Genomic DNA, 10,128 nt, shown 5'->3' on the forward strand with positions numbered 1-10,128 from the left:
GGAGTCTTTCTTTTTGTGTTCTTTGTCAGAGCCAGAAATGGCCTCCCCAAAGGAGGAAGGCAACATACCTTTAAGGATCAGTTTATTTGTACATTCAACAAAGGACCGATGACTGAACATTTTTACATACATCACCATCTTCCTGCAAGTTGAAGTGGGCCCAGGCAATAGACACAAAGATTGTGAAAGTCACTCAAAGGAATTTTGTCCCCCCACTTCGAACGCTTCCTAAAACCAGCCAGCTTATCCGATTTAATCCGCCATAATAACCAACAGCCAGATAAAGGACAAAAATAAAACAAGAACCTGTTTTTTTTTTTTTCTTATACAGAAAAAAATATATCGGGTAATAGAATTATTGATATAGGGGAGAAAGGACTACTAACAATAATAGCCGAGATGTACCGCAGTACAGGGAAGAGCAGAAAGGAGAGGCACAACTATGGTAGAGTGTAGTAGGAAAGAAAACATTTAACCAAAAAAAGGTGTCTAAGTTATCAAGATGTTAAGTTGTTATATTTAATAATAAAACTTAAAAACTATGAAATTTGCTTAACTGCTCGAGAGCTATCTGGAAACAACACGTCTTCACAAAGCAGCAAACGAGATCTGAGGTGATTGGAAGAGATACATTATATGTAGCGTAGGGAGCTCAAGAGCTTTCTGGTTGCCATGAGCTAAAGAAGCAACTCATTTTTCATTCCAGGCTGTATTTGTCAGATTTCCTCATTGAACTGAGGCTGCCAGTCTGAGACCACAGCTGAAAGAGCATTTATTGATTATCTGGAACACAGACATGATAGAGGGATCTGTGATGCAGCATCATCTATTCTTGCCACAGGGATTTTTACTTTATGCTCTATTGCTTTGCCTAGCCACTGATATGAAAGACAGAATGGCAAAGCTAGTGTGTGAATCAAATTAAGTAACCAACAGCACCTTAAATAAGTATAAATCAGTTAGAGACATTTTCACTTTTATTTTACTTAATTTCTTTATTTTAAGAACCTTCTGCAGGATTGGACATTTGCTGTTAGTGGTGCCTTTCCTTAAACTATGAATGTCCCACCCATTAGGCTGAATAAGGAGAAGGTAACAGTCAGCTATCAGGTGCCCAAATCCAACAACATATGCACTCAGGTCACTCCACAACAACTACAACTATGTCTCCGTCATTGTCCATGTGGGTGTGAATGACCGAGACACACCTCCCTGGAGTACATGAAGAGAGACATGGTGGAGCTCTCGGATTATGTGGCCCAGGCAGGTAGGACACTAGCCCTGAGCAGTATCCTACCATCACCCAGAATGATACTGCAGTACAAACAAAAAATGATTGACTTCAACAATTGGCTAAGTTTCTGGTATCATTCTAAGGGGATCCAGTATCTGTCTGCTTGGGATGACATGATTGACAGACCTCAATGCTTTGCCAGAGATGGCCTGCATTTGTCATCCCTGGGTTTCCGGGTATTGGCCAAGGCTCTTGACACCCCTATAGTGCCTATTTTAGGTGGTGTTCCAAAGACTGAATTACTACTGTAACAACTATAAATAAATGCAGTCTGAGGGTCATGCTGCACAATGAAAGAAGTCTAAATCTCAAGATGTACTTGCTCGAAGCACTCCTCAAAATGGAGAACATCGACATTTGTGCTGAAAGGAGACCTGGTTTAAAGCAGCAGAAAGCACCCCTGCACTACCAGGATATAACTCATTCCACAGCTTTCGGCCTCGAAACATGGAGCAAAGCTCCAAAGGCGGTGGTGTCTCCAGATTCATAAAGCATATGCACACCTCCAGACTAGTAGCCCAGCATAACGCATCTGAGATACTTCAGGTACAATTAACACTGAGTAAGATAGTGATCCAGGTCATAGCCTGCTATAGGTCCCCAACCATGTCCCTAGACCCTCACTCCATGTTCTTAAGCACACTGGAATCTTTCAAGGTCCAACACTCTCTTACTAGGAGACTTCAACTACCCCGCCATCAACTGGGAAAACTAATCAAGCACCACTTTACTGGCCCAATGCTTCCTGGAATTCATCATTTCCAATGCCCTGGTCCAGCTCATTCTGATCCCCACTAGAGGAAGCAACATTCTTGACCTGGCCATTACTAACATGGGCAACCATTGCTCTACACCAATAGTCAATCCTTCCCTGGTCAGATCTGACCATAAACTAAAATCCACATCTCACCTACACCCCCTGCAAAGGTAGCCACCTTGAAAAAATTCTCCAAAGCGGTCTTTGGACTCCTAAAAACAGAGGTGGCTAACTTCATGGCACCCATGCCAATGAAAATAGCTGCATGACTGCTGAACAGACACTAATGCACTGTACAAACATGTACATAAATGCATGGAACTAGCTATACCCAACAGAACCAAGATGCTCTTCTCCAAAAAAAGAAGCCAATTTGGAGGTCTCCTGCCATTAATAAAAACTCTACAACAGAAGTAAGAAACTGTTGCAGAAAAAAGTGAAGTTCCAAGACTGGAAAAACTCCCTCGTTAGCCTCAACAAAAAGTTGAGATCCCTCATCAAATCCTCTAAAGCCAGCGATGAAGGCATAATTGCAGCAGACACTAAAAACAATCACAAAGCATTATATAGCTATATCAAGAACCTCCAAGGCAATACCCAGATTTGCTCCAAGTTACTGCACAATGGTACCTCCTATACTGAGCCACAGATATTGCAAACATACTGGTCAACAGATTCAGTGCCAACTTTACCCCTCTACCCCCCCCAAGGACCACTCACAATACAGGAAGAATTCCAGGAACCCAGCTTTACTGCAGCACAGGTTAAAGCTGCATTGTCCAAGGCCAAGAATACAGCTTCCATGGGACCCGATAATATCCCTGGCTGTGTTCTGCATGAACTACAAAGTGAACTGGCACCACATCTGAGTGCCCTGTTTAGTCACAGCCTCACCTCAGGCTTTGGCCCTACCGAATGATGCACTGCTACAGTCATCCCTCTCCATAAGGGGGGGGGGCAATTACAGACCCTGGGAATTATCGCCCCATTAGCCTGACAAGTCTGATATGTAAAGCTATGGAACACATCATCATGGACCTGATCAGTGGTGGCTGGTGACTTCAAATCAAAGGGGGGCTGCAGGAAACAGATGAATGGGTGGGGCCAATGGGAAGGGGTGTAGCCAACTAGAAAGGGGTGGGGCTATGTTCAAAACCACAACAACTGGAACTTGAAATAAGCTGCCCTGGGTGCCAAACCATCATTACAAGAGTCCAATCAAGACAAAATGAAGTGTAGAAGAAAAATATTTCAATGCATTGGCTACACGACAGGTTACTTAATATCTAGATGGAAACAAAAAGGTTGTGAGGCACGAAAAAAATAAATTACTTCTTAAATACATTACTGGAATGCCAGTCAAAATCAAGTATAAAAAAAAAACAAGCAGCACTCAACTCAAACCACTTCTCCTTGCACTGCAGTTCTAATTATAATTTATATTCAGTTTTATAAAAGTACCAAGTAACATGCTGAAAGTAGCAATCTCTGTGATACCCCCACTTGTAAAAATGTTTCTTATTCAAAAAAGATCTGCTGCCTGACAACTATCTACTTGTTTCATAGGGAAAACATTATCAAAGTAAAAAATGAACAGCAAACATGAAACAAGCTCAAGATAAATTGCTTAAAGGATTACTGCACAGGTTATGGACCACACATGATAGATTGGCATTCTGTTTAGTTTACAGGTAAAGCCTGTAAGTCTCCGACAAATGTAATCAGCTTCTGAAAATACTGCAATAATGTCCTTTTATAAATACTTGTCATATGCATTTCAATACCTAAGGCTTATACGTTATCTAGTTATGTAAATATTCTCTGCATGGCAACAACAAAAAGGCTTTCAATGTTGGTAATTATTTAACAGTATGCTTATTAAAGCTTACTTGCATCATACAATCTCAGACAAGCTTATCTGATGGTCATTACAGCATTGCTACTTAAACACAGAGCAACAGGCACTGCAACAACATGCATTTTCTGAATAAGAAGAAGCATAAATCAACAGCATAAAAATATGACAGAAAACCAGAACATTCTGCAAAATCAAGCAAGGACAGATGAAAAGCCATTGTAGTACTTGTGTCTACCTTGGATGGCAGGATATTCTGCACACTTACACTGCATAACTGCTCCTTGCCTTGCTTGGACACATCCAGAGTCACTACATGGGGGAGTGGGGTGCAACAAGTATGTCACAATTTGAAATGTCTCTGGCTGACTGTGATAGCCCTGATACATTTGTCATACCTCTCAACCTCAGAGCAAAAAATCTGGAGAAAGCCATACATAGAAGTGGGACAAAGGCCCAAAAATAATTATTGCTCTTATAAACTTTCTAATAGAATTGTAGGTCCTGCATTAGTATGAATTTTCTGAAGGGTATGAAATCTGAAACTCAAATGTCTGTCATTACTTTCTAACTTCAGTCTTTAATGATTGGCCTCTAATTTGCCAGAAAAACACAATTTTATGAAAAATGGACCAAAAATCAAATGCAAAAATATAAAGTAGCCACACAATACAGCTGGGAATCTGTTAAAGGACACTTTTTTAATATTAGTACTGTTAACTTGAGCAGCTGACAAAATAAACAAATCTACATGCATTTCTGAAATAAAAGTAATCTATAACTCTGATTATTTATTTATTAGTTGTAAACCCTCCACGTTTTCTTCCAAAACTGCCATTTTGTGGAGGGATTATTGGAGGCAGAGCAACATTTTGAGCCAATATTGGGGACAGTTGAGAGGTTTGGATATGCCTAATTCTATAAAGCAATTTATTTGCACGTACCTCTCAACCTTTTAACATAGGAAATCTGGACAAGGCCAAACATATTGGGGGAAACATGCAAACAGTACTAAAATATTGCTCTTGTATAAACTTAGTTGATAGAATAACAGGTCTTGCTTTAGCATGCATTTTTTCTGAAGGTTATAAAGTCTGAAACTCAATGTCTGTCATTATTTAGTGACTTAATTCCTAAATGATTTGCCAGAAAACCACAAATTTTATGAGGAACAAACCAAAAATAAGAAGCAAAAATCTATTCATTCTGTGAAAATCTGGACAGTTGAGAGGTATAGTTCAGCCGGAGCTGTCTCTGAGTTTGCCACCCTTCCCCCTCACAAAATCATGGTCGAATGGAGCCTCCCCCCTGCAGCCATTTCAATGTCCCATTACTTTGCTATTTCACCCCATTTACCATAAACACTGTAATGTGCATACTGCTTTACTTCTATGATGATCAGGATTTCATTTGAAAGTTTTATTTTGCATTTTACAGCACAAACACTAAGACATCTGCTAAACAATGCAATGCAGTCTAACAATGAAAATACCGTTACCATTAAAATTTCTCTACCCTTGAAACTCAAATTCATTGAAATCCACATTCAAAGAAAACACATTTGGCTAGTATAAAGATCAACTTTGGGCTGTTTTCAAATGGCAGGCCCCTTGCACACAAAACATACATGTGTTGTGTGATACACCTTCCTGATTGTATTAAATTATATTCCTTGTATAATACAGTACAGTTGTTAGAGGATTTTTAAATTTGTTTTGAACATTTTTCCAGTAAACAATGAAACAAAATGCATGCACCAATAATGACAGAACTGTCCAGATGAGAACATTTCCGTCATAAAAGTCTACTCAAGCTTCTACAATCCACCAGTATCAGTAAATATGAGCAATCTCTGCAGAAGTAAAAGTCATCTATAAAATTCCACATTAAAGAGATCTGTAACTAATGAAGAGGCTGCTGCTAGCAAACAACTTTATAGTTCATTGTTATATCTACAAATAAAGTCTGTATCTTCGCCAAAGAGGACATTCTCAGTACGGCAGCATCCACCCCCCCCTGTGGGAGTAGAACTCCACAGACTTCTGCATCAAAAGCAAGTGCACTGCTGTTGTGCTATTAACAATGCAAACAGACATAGCATAACCAGCACTAAACTTCTCTTCCCCTGCAGCTCTCAGCTCCTTGTAAAATCTACTCAACACTCAACTGTATCTCTCAACTTCGCAGCACAAGAAATCTATGTCCCGCTTTCCAGAGAAACTGAGCATCAGAAAGTCTAAACAGAATATTTGTGTCAGAATTGTAGAAAAAATGGGTGCAGAACCCAATTAGTATTCTCTTGATCGACCATCTAATACAAGGAAAAGCCAATATAAAAAAAAAAAAAAAAAGAAACACAGATGCAGGCAGGGGGATTCATCTCAAAAGTAGTTATTCATCATATTTTTATTACAGATCATTTCTTTGCATTTGCTTATTAAGAATACGATTTATGTTACAAATCTTTACATTGAAATTCAATGAATTTATAAACCACTTCTCATTTATTGCTGGCTACATAGCATTATTGATTTCCAACTGGTATTCACATAGTCATTTTAATATCATGTTTGCTTATATTTTACAGTTTTGTGCTTACTCAAATGCTTTATAAAGTATTACGACTCTGTAAATGAATAAAGATCCTCTAGAAGCAGTCTTAACTATAACACACAGTAATTGTGTTGGATGTTCTCTAGTAATAATGGAATTGATCATGAATGATAAATTCATGTCAGTTTTTTACATAATATCCTAAGGCTGTAATAAACTTCTTCCTAACCATCCAACCTATAGTTATATTTAGTCTGAAGCTGTTTAAACTTGCAACAAATCTTTTTTTACAATCCACTAATTCCTTCCATAACTCTCTTCCTTCTTATGGTTTAAATTAAAGTTATGCTAAGTGTGTTCCACAATTGCAGGACTTATGACAAAGTTTCCTTATGAAGCAATAAATGCACTTGCCCTTGACAAAAGTTAAAATATTTACACGACTGAATCCCTTCAAGGTTTGTACTGCATTGATTCTTTTGGCTTTCATGCTTCAGATTGATGTCATTACAGACAATTTGAGGCAAGCTGCACCAGATCTATGCTAAGGATGCTTATGTCTCGATGTTCCTCATTGTTGATACATTAAACCGCTCTCAAACTAACTGAACAGAAATGACAAGTACTTTGGGAGAAGAGTTTCATACCCCCAAAGAGGCAAACACAAATGTTCATCATTTGACAATTAATGTTTTGTTCTGGTCTTTGTTTGTAGGGGATCCCCTCTCTCTCTCCCATCTTGCAACAGTATGATTTATTTAAATCATTTTTTCAGAATACCCATGTGTTTTTTTTTTGTTTTATGCATTTAACATAAGCTCACATGCACTCACATATACAATCCATACATACATACACACACACCTTACCTGATGCGCTGGTTTCCATTCCCATTCAAAGTGTCCCACGGACCTTAGATCCAATGTGCTGGTTTCCAGTCCCATTCAAAGTTTCCCGTGGACCTTGGATCCAATAAAACAAAAGCTGATGGCAAGTTGCAAGCATGGCCGGGCTGGTTTCCCCACGAGAAGGCTCAAATACCGTACTCTCGTGGGAGGACTGAGAGCAGGCTCCAGCCTGCAGACAATGCAGTCCGGAGTTCTTCTGTGCTATGCGGTCATCACCGCACAGATTTCTGGGCATCTGCGGCGCAAGATGCCTCTCCCCCTGTCCGGACTGCTGACACAGCAGTCAATCTGGAGTTGTGAGTTCCCAGAACTCCAAGTACGCATGTGCGGACTTCCAGGACTCACGATTAATCTTTTTTTACTGATTTGTATTTTGTTTTTACAGGTGGAGGGGCTGATTTGTATTTTGTTTTTACAAGTGGAGGGGCTGCAGTTACAGTCCTATAGCATGAGCCGCCCTTGGACCGGATTAACAAAGATAGAGGAAATTACCAAACTCCAGACCCCATGCAATTTGGCTTTGTGAAAGGGAGATCATGCCTGCTCAACCTAGTGGACTTTTTTGTGTCAGTCACCAGGGCTATGGATGAAGGCAAGGCAGTGCATACAGCCTACCTCGATCTGGCCAAGGTCTTTGATACCATTCCTCACTCAAGAATTATTGATAAACTCACCAAACTTGGCATTAACCCCTATATCACTAGGTGGGTTGCAAATTGGCTCACAGAACACACAGTGTGAAAGCGTACTCCCAAGTCAGACTGCTGACCAGTCACAAGTGGAGTCCCCACAGGGATTGGTCCTGGGTCCTCTCCTGTTTGGCATCTTCTCAAAAGTCCAGGCCAACACAAAGGGACTCTGGCTGACCAAGTTCGCAGACGACTGCAAACTGGGAGCCATTATTAACTTCCTCTACAGAAAGGCCTCACTGAGACCAATGATTGGTGTCAAAACCATGGCCTTAAGCTTAATGCCAAAAATTGTCTCGTCATCCCCTTTGATAAAAACTCAGTTCCCACTAATTACCACATCGATGGGAGTCCAGTGAACACTGAAGGCATTATAGGAGATCTGGAGAAGCAGATTGACAGCAACCTCTCCTTCAACCACCACATTGCTACTGTGATCAGAAAGCCCTTCTATGTGGCACATCTCATTACCAAGGGTTTTGCATCCAGGAAGAAAGAAGTCATCATCTCTTTACTCTTCCCTCATTAGACCAATCATCAAATATAATGCCCCATTTGTAATGTACCTCACTAGACACCTGCAACAGCTGGAGAGACCACAGAAGTACCTCATGAAGAGGATACTAGGCATTAAATATGTCCTACATGGACAGACTCAAAAGACTCCAGCTATTCTCGGCCTCATATCGTCTACTTAGAGGCGATCTCTGCTCGACTTACAAAGCCATGTCTGACCCAACTCTGTTAGAAATGCTACATCTAAAGAAATCCCAATCCCTCCACACCACATGCTCCAGAGACCTCAACCTCATTACCACAATCAACAGAACATGCTGGAGGGACAGGTTCCTCACCCAGAGACTGCCCATGCTCTGGAATAGACTTCCCATAGATGTCAAGCAGAGCACCTCGCTGTCCCTCTTCAAGAGAAATCTTGATGAGTGGATGGGTAATAGAAAGTTTACCCCGGGGATCACTCCAGTGGCTCCACTTGATAGAGGCACTGGGAACCAACATCAGGTGGCACGATGACATGGCACTTCTATGGGCTAGGCTTGCAAAGGGTCCAGGTCCATTAGCCTAGTACACACCGGTGAACCTATGAATCTCATATTTAATGGTGTTACAGCAGATTCTAGCAGATAATGTGTCTTGTTAGAGAAACTGGGAGCCCCAAGTTCTTAGACCAAGATAAGAGGGGAATGTGGAAGCTACAATACATATATCATTCCAGAAACTTGTTTAACTTTGAAGTGGACTGAATGAGATATCCAATTCCTACTAAGAAATGGCAGACATACAAATGCCTCAACAGCCATAAATACTTGCACCTATAGCTTATAATGACCACCTCATCTCAAACTGCCCAACTCCCACAATAAATATATGGAAGCAAGTCATGGAGAGAAGATAAGGTATACAACTACTTTTCTGCTACAAACCAGACTTCTGATGAAGCTACAAGATCACTAACTGAACTTTTTAAATTGAGACATTAAAATGTTCAGGTTTCTTTATTCCTTGTTTGCAGCTTATAGAGCCTTGATTAATTGTTTCAGTTTACAGCATGCTCACAGACTTTGGGTTTCTTTATGGATAATGGTTTTCAGGTTTAGTGCATTAAATGCATCTAAATCCTCTCCACATGATTATTACTGCACTTATCTTACAGCCAGGTTTGCTTTCACATCTAAAGCCTATAGTACTACATCTAGGATGGTGGGTGATTTAGAAGGCAGTCTTACTCAAGAAACCTCTTTATACCCTTGGGGGTTTCTATTTGAGACAGCAGCAATTGCTTTATTGAGTTAAAGTCCAAGGAATACACAAAGCAGACACTTGAAGCCTTTTCTTTTCTTGCCATGTCTGATTACTGAGCTCCAAAGAGTCAGAGTAGAATGCTTCCATTTTATAAAATGAGGCCACATGGCTACAGATTTCCTTTCCATTTTATAAAATGAAGTAATATGGTCTCAGCTTCTTTGTCAGGAGCCAGCTTCTTTCAGGCAGACTGTGTAGGGCAGATTATTCTGAAGAAGGTGGCAGAAGGTTCCTGGAATTAAATGTTTTCT

This window comes from Protopterus annectens, chromosome 11.part0 (genome assembly GCF_019279795.1).
Source record: "Protopterus annectens isolate FY-2018-M chromosome 11.part0, PAN1.0, whole genome shotgun sequence".
Taxonomy (NCBI): Eukaryota; Metazoa; Chordata; order Ceratodontiformes; family Protopteridae; genus Protopterus; species Protopterus annectens.